Raw genomic sequence first — 13351 nt, 5'->3', positions numbered from 1 at the left:
GACTTGAATAGGTGAATTATGAAGGATTGGATGCATTGTCTCTCCAAGAATATGAACAACCTTGAAAAGATGAAAAGAATTAATCCTTGAATTGCTTTGAATAGAAGCATTAAGATAGCCTTCAATTTCTTGTCTCTTTTAGAAGATGAAAGGACTTCCTTATCTCAAACTCATCCAAATCATCCTTGTACAAAATTCCCGTAATGAAAATTCCAGCCTGCACTATCTTCAGTAAATCGATCATATCTCAAGCTCTTGATATCGAATTGAGGTGATTAAAAATGAGTTGGAAAGATAAGAGATAGATGAATAATGTCCAATTGATTTCTGGTCCCAAAAACATCTATATCGTATCCAGAATTAGAAGACATTCTGACTGATATTCTTGCATCTATTGAAACCGTTCAACTTCTCCCATGCACCTAGACACAAAGGTGAACTTTATTCAATCTTTAATTGAAAACATGCATGAAAAAAATTAAGAGTTAGTTTATTAAATGAACCAGTTTGATGAATGAACTAGTTTAATTAATGAACTAACTTTATTCAATTAACTAGATGCATGAATGAAGTAGCTTACTAAATGATCTAAATATGCATAAATGAACTACTTCCCTATATGAACTAGATGCTTTGAATACAATGCATGCTTAATGAACAACACACTTATTAAATGAAATGAATGTCATGTAACTAATAAAACTAATGCAAAGTAATGCAATGAATGATATCATATGACAAGCATATCCTAAGAGATAAATACAAACATATGATAAAATATAATGCATAAATGAGCAGGTATAGGATGAAGTAAGGTAGAACTCCCTTTGAATCAGCCTTGGTGAACTTCAATGATTTAATTAGATCAAGAAGAAAGTTAGGGCTGATTGGGATCACATCAGAGTTCGTAACCTCAACCATAAGGAATATGCAATAGTTAATATGAAGAATAAATAAGTAATATGAAAATGATTGAAAAAAATGGAAAAAAGTAACATACCCATGCGCACGACTAACTAACGTTCATAATTCTTCTTGTATTTTCCATAATAGTTTGCAACAATATGATAGACACAATAACGATGTTGAAATTGGACTCAAAGAGTCCATTTCTACTTTTATCCCAGCTCCTCGGTCTGAAATGATGTATACGTGTTCCCTTGTGACAACATGTAAACATAAATTTTTAAGAAAAAAAGCCCAAGACTCAGTGTCTTCTCCTTGAATGAGGGAAAACACAACATGAAGAATATTGTGGTTACCATCTTGGACCACAACCAATAATAAAACTTTCTTGTATTTCCCATACAAGAAAGTACCATCAATTTGGAAAACTAGTTTACAGTACTTCACTGCATTAATAAATTGAGGGTAAGTCCAAAACAATACGGTAGAATTGATAGCGATTGCGAACCACTCGATCATTCACGTAATGATGTTGAGTTTCAAACTCAACAATTGTCCCGAGATTAAGTCTTTGCATAACTTGAAACCAACTGGGCAGCTTATTGTAAGAGGAATCCCATTCACCATGAAGTTTGACAATGGCATTATGTTTTGCCTTCCAAGCTTTTTTATAGGAGACAATATACCCATATTGTGATTGTATAGTATAAATCAACACTGCAACAGCTATATGAGAGCTTTGCTTCATAATGGACATGATAGCTTGGTAAATAATGTTCGAGTCCAAGTTGGGATGGTCCTGGTTTATACCTCTTGCACAACACGTATGAGGACCGTTGTATCTAGTTAGTTCCCATAAGTTGTTCTTCCTCTTTCTCTTTGATACATGAACTATCCGTTTACATCGATTGTCACGTTGGACACAATAGCAAACATATTTCTCCGTGGTAGATCGATCAACTCGGGAGTGAATTGAGTTACGAATATTGTAACTCTTTATTTCCATCATTGCTTTCTCTTTCGATGCGAACTCCATTCCAATATATAAGTCACCATCATTGACTGATGACTGAAATCCATAGTTGCAAACATTAGGGAGATCCGAAAATTCAGGTCGTACATTGCATCATAATCAACCCTATACATAAGTGCAGGAAGTTCATCTGGTGTTGTATTTATGAGAACTTCATCCTCCTCATCATCAGAGTGTACGTTAAATTGTGGTGAGTCAGGCTTAATGAATAATCCCATTTCAACACCATTTGCACCTGACTCATGAAGAGGTTCTTCTGGTGGAGATGAGGGTTCTTCAGATAATCCAGTGTTGAGGTCAAAGAAGTTGCCACTTGCGTGTCCTCCCCTTGAACTTGAAGCCATCGTATCATATGGGTTTTGAACAGACTGTTGTGTCGATGGCATTTCCACGTGCAAGTTAAAAACAGTGGCAGATGAATGTCTACCCCCTTGAAGTAGAAGAGATGTTACCATATGGATTATTGGTGAAGCCATGTGGGTTTACATCATAAGCAGTTGCTGATGAATTCTTTTTTACCAAACTTGATGGCATGGCATCTGGCGTTGGATTTGCCATTAATGATATGAAATCATTACAGATCAGTTGCATCGAACTGTCAACTTGATCAGGTTGATACGCAAAGCCATAGTGAGAGGAATATGAGAGACCACGAGAAGCACGAACCTCAATAAAAGTGGCGTACATTTCAATAAGAGATTGTGAACTTCCCATATGAGCATCAACCATCATAGTAACATCATCATCGTTGGAAATATGAAATGATGTATATGTGACTGGAAAAAGTTTAATAGGAAATCTATACTGAAGTAAAGATAGTCTTCTCCTACTTGCAACATGAATTTTTAACGAACTTTTTGTGATTAACTCCTCAAGAGTGATGTTTCTCTTCAAGGTTAAGGGGATATAATGATCTGATTCAAAAAATTCTCCATCTTAGTAGACAACAGCAGAAAGATGACTCATTTTTAGAGAATACAGGCTTGAGAGTTTGAGAATTTTAGAGTATGAGAAATTGAAAGGTTGGGAGCATATGTGTGTTTTGAAATTTTAAAATATGTTGCATTTAATAATGTCTATAACCAGGTTACTATTCACATGAAAGCGTTTCTTGTGGGACGCACCTTTTTTTTGTCAGAAAATAGGTTATAATTGCCTTATCATGTGTCATGTCCCCCGGTGGGGTACTATTCAGATCAACACCTATCATGTTTGAAGGGATACAACAATGTGGTGAAAACGCTTCTTGTGGGACGCGCCTTTCATTTTTTTGTCAGAAAATAGGTTATAATTGCCCTATTATGTGTCATGTCCCCTAATGAGGCACTATTCACATCAACACCTATCATGTTTGAGGGGATGCAACAATATCGTGAAAGTGCTTCTTGTGGGACATGCCTTTCCTTTTTTTGTCAGAAAATAGGTTATAATTGCCCTATTATGTGTCATGTCCCCCAGCAAGGCACTATTCACATCAACACCTATCATGTTTGAGGGGACGCAACAATGTGGTGAAAGCGCTTCTTGTGGGATGCGCCTTTCCTTTTTTTGTCACAAAATAGGTTATAATTACCTTATTATGTGTCATGTCCCCTCGTAGGGCACTATTCACATCAACACCTATCATGTTTGAGGGGACACAACAATGTGGTGAAAGCGCTTCTTGTTGGACACGCCTTTCCTTTTTGTCAGAGAATATGTTATAATTGCACTATTATGTATGATGTCCCCCGGTGGGGCACTATTCATATCAACACCTATTATTCGTTATAGAGTTTGAAGATGTTGAAATACTTTAATTTGCTTCAAAAGTTTGTACAAATTTATTCAATAAAAAATGAATCAGTTATTCGAATATATTAAATATTATTTATAATATATTAATTATTATTTAAAGTTAAAAAGTGAAATTTACTACTCATTCTACTCCAAAATTAAGTCTTATTGTGGAAATATTTTTGAAATAATTTTTATAAAGCAATGTAATTTAAGTTTCAATTGTAATGTCACTTTCTTTGTAAACTTTAATTAGAATATGAAGTTGACTTTGAATTTCAAATACAATTTTAAATTTTAATTGGAATATTAATTTTAATTTGGATTTGCATTTTAAAAACAATTAACAAACATTTAATCTTGAATATGAATTTAAATTTTAAAAACATTGTTGTAACAACCATTAAACATATAAATAATATTTCAAAATTACATAAAATTTTGAAATACAACTATTAATATATGTGACTGATCAACGATGTCATCTTCTCGAAAGAGTTCCACATGGCGGTGGTTGTCTATTTCACTGAGGATTTCTTCGTATAACTTGCTCTTCATTCTCCTCATCTTCATTATCATTATCATCATCGACATTTTGTTCATTTGGCATGGATGATGATGAAGGGTCTATATAAAATAACGACCCTGGAGGAGTGTTACTAACAATCCCACAACTAAAAGAGAATTGAGAAAACTATGAAAATATTGGCATCGATGTCTGTGATTCATATGGAGGTGGAGGTGTTTGTGGAGGAGCACCACCAGCCAAATAAGCTGCATATGAACCATATCCTGGATCATTAAGCATAGCTATATATGCACCTCCATGGGGTGTCATAAAACCCTACGGGCTGGGCATGTAACCTTGCGGGCTGGGTTTGTACCCCTACGGGCTATGTGTAATACCCCAAATATTAAACTAGGGACTTTATTAAAAAGGTTTGAAAATATGAGGATTTATTTGGAATAATGATAAAAGATGAGAATGATTTGGAATAGTCTTTAGACTAAATTGTATCAATTGATAAAGTAAGAGGGCACTTTAATCTTTTAAGAAGATGAATGAATTTAAATAAGGGAAAAGAGGAAAATAGAGCATTTCTCTTATTCTTCTCCTTCTTCACGTGAGAAGTGCTCTCCTCCTTGGTATAAGGTAAAATTTTATTATCTAGTTCTTTCTTTAAATTATTGGTTGCTTTGGTAACATCAAGTGATAGGTAAGCTTAATGAAGGATTAAATAAGGTTAAAACTATAAAATAGAGGAAATATGGGAAATTTTAGAAAAATGGGCTTTGAAGTGATATGTTAATATATGAGTGTTTGTTGATGTTTATTGGTAGATTTGACTTGGCAAAGAGGTAATTAAGAGATTAGAAACATTGGATAGTAATAAGAACATATTAGGAAAAGTGATGTGATTCTTAGAATTGAATGTTCTTGAAGATTTTAGATGTTTAAAGAGGATAAATGAAGGAATGTTAGTATGGATAGTTAAAGAAGAGTTTAATAGCATTGTATGGTGTATTTATAACGAAATTTAACCTCATTTGGGTGATATTCGAGCTAAAAACTGGAAAATCTAGGCAAGGGTATCGGTACTAATAGAACAGTACCGATACTAGAGGCTAAAATGGGATGAATTAGCTGAGTAGTATTGATACTGATTTAATCAGTATCGATACTGACGAGGTAGTATCGATACCATGGTAAGGTATCGATACTAAGCAACATCGAATCTAAAATTGGTATTGATACCAAAAGGGGGTATCGATACCATAGTATGGTAGTATCGATACCATGGTAAGGGTATCAATACTAGGCAACTTCAAACCTAAAATTTATATCGATATCGTAAGGGGGTATCGATACCATAGTATAGAAGTAACGGTACCAGGGTAGTAGTATCGATACTATTGAATTGGGAATGACCAATTAGGTTGAAATTGTTATGGAAATTGAGATAATGATATTTTGAATATTGTTAAAGTACAAGGTTAAGGAATATACTAACATTGGGTTCGGTACATGTTTTAATGGATGTTTGAGTATATCAGAACCAAGTACACACGTACACACGTATACACGTACACACACACACCCGTACACACACACACACACACGTACACACACACGCACGCACGTACACACGTACACATATACACACGTACACACGTACACACGTACACACGTACACACATACACACGTACCCACGTACCCACGTACCCACGTACCCACGTACCCACGTATACACGTACACACGTACACACGTACACACGTACACACGTACACACATACACACATACACACATACATACATATAATTTTCAACATTACATCACTAGTATGAATGGATGTTATAAGGAAAGCGTAAATGGAAAAAAAATGGGCATAAAAGGATGCCCAAATGAAAATAAAAAATGGTGTATTAATAGTATATAAGGTGATGCCATAATGATTATAAAAGATACAAGATTAATTGTCACCTTGGTGTGATACATGTGTAGTACTTTCACATTAAATGTACATAAGGAAAATAAAGAATAATGGGGGAAAGATGCAGAAGAATAGGTATAATAGACAAACTAAGAATAATTCTCTTGATGGTATAAAAGAATTATGGGTTAACTGGTCCTTATGAATGATGTAATTAAATTCTTCATTCAATATTCATAAGATATTGTCGTATAATTGTAATATCTTTACAATATTATTTCTCACTAAGTAAATACTTAACGTGTGTTTATTTCACCCTTAGGTAAAGACAAAGATTTTTTTACGTAAGGAGTGTAGCAGTAGTAGCAGCTTTCATCAATTAAAGGTTGACTCATCAGTAACATTATAATAATCTTATTCATTTTGAGAACTTGGTTGGCATATAATTAAACTATAGTAAATATTTTGTAATGTACTTAAGTGATAGTTTAAGTATGTTGTTTTCTATGAATATTATATTTTATAGTTGTTCAAATTAATTTTTTACGGATTTTCTAATGATAATTAAGTTTTATAATGTAATGTGACCTCTATATTCTCGCGTACGGAAAGTTATACGGGATATGGGTGTTACACTAGGAATGTAACCCTACAGAGATGACATATGAACTGGTTGGCTGGCATATACCTATGCGGAGATGACATATGAGCTGGTGGGCTTGGCATATACCCTTGCGAAGATGGCATATGAAGTGATGGGCTGGGCATGTACCCCTGTGGCATCATCATCGTTGGAGATGATGGATGTTGTGATGGTTCTGGTGGTACAATTGATGTCGAACCAGTAGCGACTTCTCTCCGTCTATGAGTCGGGGGACGATGATACTCTAGCGGTGGACGTCTATCTCAATGCCTATGAATGCTCACCCCTCGTGCTTCCTCCAAAAGTAGAAATGGTTTTCTGTTTTCATTAAAACATTACAGATAGTTATCCATAACCATCTGACAAGTTTCAACGTAAAACTATCGAGGGGGCAGGCATTGATATCGGTTCTCCCAAATCGCAATCCAATCTCTGTGTTTCACCACCCGGTTGACCTCTTTCTTTTCTCGTCTCTCTATGTTTTGCATATTGTCTAAATTGATAGGTGCTTCAGGATTATATTACGTACAACAAAACTGACAGAGCACACGATCAACATGATGTCAATCAACAATAGCATAACATATCATAGGTACAACTGATATACAAACATCTAATGACCCACTCAGATAGGGTGGGATGCAAGCCTTTATTTCATCGCTCGCATAAGGTATCCACTAAAAATGAAACATAAATATATAATTATATTAAATATAATATTCTAATTATATCAAGTATTTTAAATTAAATTATTTATATTTAAAGACGTACCTCAGACTCAGCTTTTTGATCAATAATTAAACGGATTTCCTCTAGTTAACTAGGGATATCTCTATGATTCTTTCTTTTAATTGACCACCTATGAAATATAATATAAACTAAATATCACCCTATTTAATTAAAAATATTTAAATAAAAATTTACTTATGAAATTACCTCAATAATAATGTGAATACATATGGCTCATTAACGATCAGGCATAAGAAAGGCATGCGGAACCACGCCCATGATTGGAGAAGCAAGAGACATCCACTGATAGCAGTTTTACTATAATTCGTTGCACATCACATTTCTCTGAAGAGAAATGCCAAAACTGCGGCACCCCAACTGTATCTTCATACTTCATCAAAATCAATAAGATGACGCAACCACATACAATGCACCTGGTTGCGAGATTTGTCGGGCATCAATATTCCTCCAATGATTCGTAGTGTATATGCCCGTGCACATGCCTTTGTTTCATCCTCAGAAGCATTTTCATTCAAAACTTCAAAATTGGCATTTAGTCATGATAAAGATATTCAACCTCCATTGAAATCTGGCGGAGAAGCTCCAAGATACTCTATGCATAGTGAATGTCAATCACCATCGGCCACACCACACATAATATTTCTATCAACGGGAAGCTCCAAATGCATTGAGACATCCTCCAATGTAATTGTACACTCTCCACATGGAAGATGAAATGTGTGTGTCTCCGGTATCCACCTCTCAATTAATAAAGAAATTAGGGTGGGTTTGAGTTTGCAACCGCCAACAACTTTCACAATATACCCGAACTAGGCGGAAGACATATACAACCAAATACGTGTTGGTGTCGATATCTTCGTGTTTTGAATAAATGTCTCCAAAATACGATCATTTTTCTAATTAATAAACATTCCAAAAATTTAAAATTAATATAAATTTATGATAAATTTGAATTAAAAAATTAATAAACATTTACATAAATTAAAAAATATTACCATATCACTAAAATGTCTTGAGATACGATTTGCATCCAATCGCAGTAACATCTCGCTTTCCATTATAACTGTAGGCAAACAAAGATAATTAGCACAAATAATTAATTAATAAATTAAAATAAATAATAATTATATAAATATTATTTTAATAAAAAATATAACATTATTTTTAAAAAACTATTTATAAAAAATATATAGCAATTATTTAAAAAAATATACTAATTTAAAATTAAATTTCTTACCAACTACTGAGAAATTTTTAACTCAAATAAGAGAAGAATTTGAGTTATATTAGAGAGAAAGAATGTTTTGGTGTGAAGAATAATGGGGGTTAAAGGGGTTTATATAAGGGAGCAGGAGGGTGTTAGGTAGGGAAAATGGGTGGGAATTAAATACCTATTAATGGAAGGCGCGTCCCCTGCAACGCTCCTTCCCACGTGTCACCGAACCCCATGAAAGCACCACCTACAATGCGCCTTACCCGCGTGGCATCCCAGTTAGCAGAAATCCGGTTAAAGCGCATTTCCGGGAACGTGTCTTATTTCCACATCATCCAAAAGGGTGTTACTTTGGGTAATAGTGGCCAAATAATGTTATATCAGGCATATTAGGATTATAGGGTGATATTTAGGTCGAATCGCCCTACACTTAGCCCTTCTCTACTAGAGAGTAATTTACAATTAAGACACCAATCGCATTATTATCACTATTAATCCAATTAACTATCTCTCTTTGTACTGCTACAGGGACAAGGAATCACCAGGCCCCTGAGGCATCAGGAAGCCCATATTATTCAAATTTTCTATGGCCCTTTATGAATGTGTATCAGCCTCCACTCTAATTGATAATGTGTCTTCTAAGCTTGATCTGTTGTTTTGATATCTAGGCACTGACTAAGTGATCCACCCATCGTTATTTCAGCCCAACTTGGCCTGACCATCCCTACATCTATCGCCAGTCCTTTCTACAGATTGGACCCACTAAGTCCATTTTTATCTATTGATTGAAAACATTCCACCCTCTCATTTACTACATGTTGTCCTGATCTTGATAATTCCCTCTGCCCAATACATCAGAAATTATCCCTTTTATCCTAACCGATAACATCAAGGGAATATTTTCCAATGCAAATAACATTTCATCAATTTGAATCTTCAAGAATCCTGATGCTTGACTCTTCATCTGGTGATTCGGACCAATCCTTGTTCGGTGAAGACCCGATTAAGCTTTTACTGAAGCTTTGAGATGATTCTTTTCCCCTTGTAACAAAAGTGCCCTTCCCACTATCCCTCGAAATGCTACTTGAATCTTATTTCTCCATCACTTGAGTGAGAAAACTCTCCTTACCAACGTTAACATGGATTAATTCATCTATTTTTTCCATCTATGATGTTAAAATGAGAATGGTCATCGACTCTATAACAAGAAATTGGTTTGCATTCTCGTCCAAGGCTATACGCTCCCCTCATACATTTGCAATTCTTTTGAAAGATATATGGTTCCAACAACGGAGTGGCAACCCAAAAATATCCAACCAAATAACGCTCTCCATAATGTGGAAAGACTCGAATCATGGAAAAATCTCTACAAATATTTCCTTGAGTTAGGACCAATTGTTCTCTTCAAGAAATAGATAGAGGTCCTCATCCTTAAATTCCAACAAGAAGAATCTGTCACTCATCTTCTTGATTAAAATCTCACCTAGACCCCATGAGATCAACCTTTCTTGCACTCTTCTAGTGTCACATATTGTTGCCGTTGAGCCCACTAAACATCTTCAAAGCCTTCGAAGAGATTCCTCCTCAACATGAACTGAAATCTTCTTTAACTGACCTTTGATTTATTAAATTTGGATCACCTAACTCTGTCTCACTTTCTTTCTCGGACTTGATCTGAGCTCCTTTCTCCTTTCTACATGGGAAACTTTCCTTTGGTGTGTTTAGTTCAATCTTTGACCCTGTCCCAACGTCACCTCTAACACTTTCATTGCCTCTCACCCTGCTTTTACCTGGTTAAACTCTCCTATTAAACTTTGTTCTTAAATTATAACTAGCAAACGAAACCAATATACAATTTCCATATAAAGTAGAGCCATCCAATCTATTCATCACCCTGATAGCATCCTGCTATCCGAAAATCTGACAAAACCTAATCTCATGCCTCTACTGCTCTTTTTGTTTGGAATGAAAGCATCAAATATATTTCCACGAGAACAAAAGATCACCCAAAGACCTTTCCATTTTAGTTTAGGTGGGAGGTTGTGAACGAAAAGCGAAATCCGATGATTAACCTCATGCTGTTGTTGCCTTGATTGTCCCATTGATATGTATTTGATTTGATAAACATAAATGTGAAAACTTTGGGGTAGATATGACATTCCATTCTAGGATGGGTAATTCCTAGACAAATGTGCGCCTAGATGAAAATATATCACACTAAGGATATTTAACCTTAGCAACCTAGGCGATTGACAAGAACACCTCAAATCAATAAAACATAATTGAATATTGGCACTCATGAGTCTTTGAAGAAAAAATAGCTCTCACGAGTCTTTGAAGAAAAAAATATTTATTAGTTACTATATCAACTGAAAAGTGAGTTCCAGAAATATTTATAGTGCCATGCATGCCTAAAATTAAAAAAATTTAAGGAATCATGAAGAGTGATTTTTAGGATTATATTTGACTTTATAAAAGTGAACTCTTATATTTGCACTAATTTGAACTTTTGAGTTTTGATCATCTACCATTTTTTTCATTTTTCTCTTACAAATTTTGTAACACCCACCGTAAAAATTTTAGAAAATTTAAAATTCCTATTAAAACACTTAAAATCGTGAAACAAATTATAATTTAAAAATACAAGTTCATAAAACCATTCATATACTACAAAAAAATTAAAATATTATACGTTTCAGACTCAGATATAAAAACAAAATACAACCTACATGCCCTCTAATCACATGCACTGTACTCCGCAAGCAACATCAGTGGAACTCCTTTATTGATGTCGATATTTGCACTAGTTTAATCTTTTTAACTTGAAATAGTGAGTAACAGAGTGAGGTTTGGAAAGCTCAGTAGTACAGTACTACCAAATGAAGTAGAAGAACATGCAGATAATATGTAAGCATAATTTTCCTTATTGTTTTAGACATTTACAAATTTTTAGGTTGAGCTGAGGTCCCACTGATATCTTAGGTAGTAAAAGTCAAAAAGCTTCTAGTTTAGAGTAAATGTTCGGAGGCCTAGGTTCAGTAGATCAAAATAGAGTGTCAAGTGTGTTCTCACAAAACCAGTGAAAATGTACATATATTTTTAAAACAGTAGCAATTTAAAACTTATTTTTGAAAACCATAGTAAAACCCTCCAATCGAACTCCAATATGAAGTTCACCATAACTGAATCCATAAGGACTTACCCTAGGCCCAAAAGGGCATAGGAGCCAACCTAAGGGAGTACCTTGGGTCCATAAGGTCTTACCCTAGTCGAAGCATAGGTGCCCACTTGAGGGGAGTGCCCTCAAGTACATAAGGTCTTACCCAAAAGCACATAGCAATGGTGGCATCCCTAAGGGAGTGCCTTAGGTCCTAAGTTCTTACCACTTGGCCCATTAAGCCTAAGAGCCTACCCAAGAGTCGCCTTAGGTCCATACGGAAATACCAGTCGGTGCTGAACTTGTACAAGGAATTACCAGCAACGACATAACCTACCAGTATCTTCAGTCATACCAGAGTCCCAGATTATCCCGTATAAAAATAATTTAAGTCATTATATAGAGATATCATTAATGTGAGCAGAGATCAGAGATCATAACATATATCAATGTTCAGAGCAGAAATCAGAGGTCACACTGTATTCTAGATAATAAAGTCATACTTTTAAAATTAGAGAAAATATCCATGATGATTAGGGAGCACACTAGAGGCTCCATATATTGTTCGGAGGTACATGATAATCTTATCGGGAAGGGAAACACAAATCTTCAGTATACCAATAGAATGCTAGAAATTAGAATCACTAACGAAATAGTTTATTAGCTGATAGAATCATCAGTTATTCAAAACATTGTTTATCAAGATCATATAGTATTCAGATAGTTTTCAAAGCACAATGTAATCGCAAAAGTATTTAGAATCCTTTGCATCAAAGTTACTTGTGTTTTCAGATATGACAGGAGTAATTCCATTATCCACAAAATTAGAGGCATATAGGGCATTAAATTCTTGGAGAATTCTTAGTGGTTTAATCTAATAAGGGAGAAATGAAGATTCAGGGCATTTAAGATTTGTGTCGATCTATCGAAATATTGAGTTAACTCGAACTGAATAACTCCCAGAACTGATGATTGCCAACCGGTCAATTCGTTGCACTTCCAGAGTATTCACTTTTCAATACAGAAAACTCCTGTCGAATTTATCATCTTCAGAATCATCGTTGAATGGATCTTTATTTCAAAATACATTGCAACGATATCAGGAATTTAAATGGTGATTCCAAGATTGAAGTGGATCATAATATAAGTTTTCAGGTAGTATTCCTTATCATAGTCATCCATAGTCCTTTTTTACACTTTAAGGGTATTATCGTCATTTCATTTAGTTCTGTCAGTGGCATTACTTTGGATAACTTAGGCTTGAAAGTATTCTAGTTCTTTTAGAGTTACGAGTACTTTGTTAATTTGATCACTATAGGTTATTTTCACTACTAGGGGATGTATTGGTCCTTTTAAGTACAAGGGAATTTTCGTAATTTTACCCATAGTGCTATTTTTGGTCATTTCTTATCCCAATATTTCTAACATTTAATCTTTA

This window comes from Hibiscus syriacus, unplaced genomic scaffold (assembly GCF_006381635.1).
Source record: "Hibiscus syriacus cultivar Baekdansim isolate YM2019G1 unplaced genomic scaffold, ASM638163v2 tig00110029_pilon, whole genome shotgun sequence".
NCBI classification, from domain to species: domain Eukaryota; kingdom Viridiplantae; phylum Streptophyta; class Magnoliopsida; order Malvales; family Malvaceae; genus Hibiscus; species Hibiscus syriacus.
Note: the sequence above shows the minus strand (reverse complement) of the source record.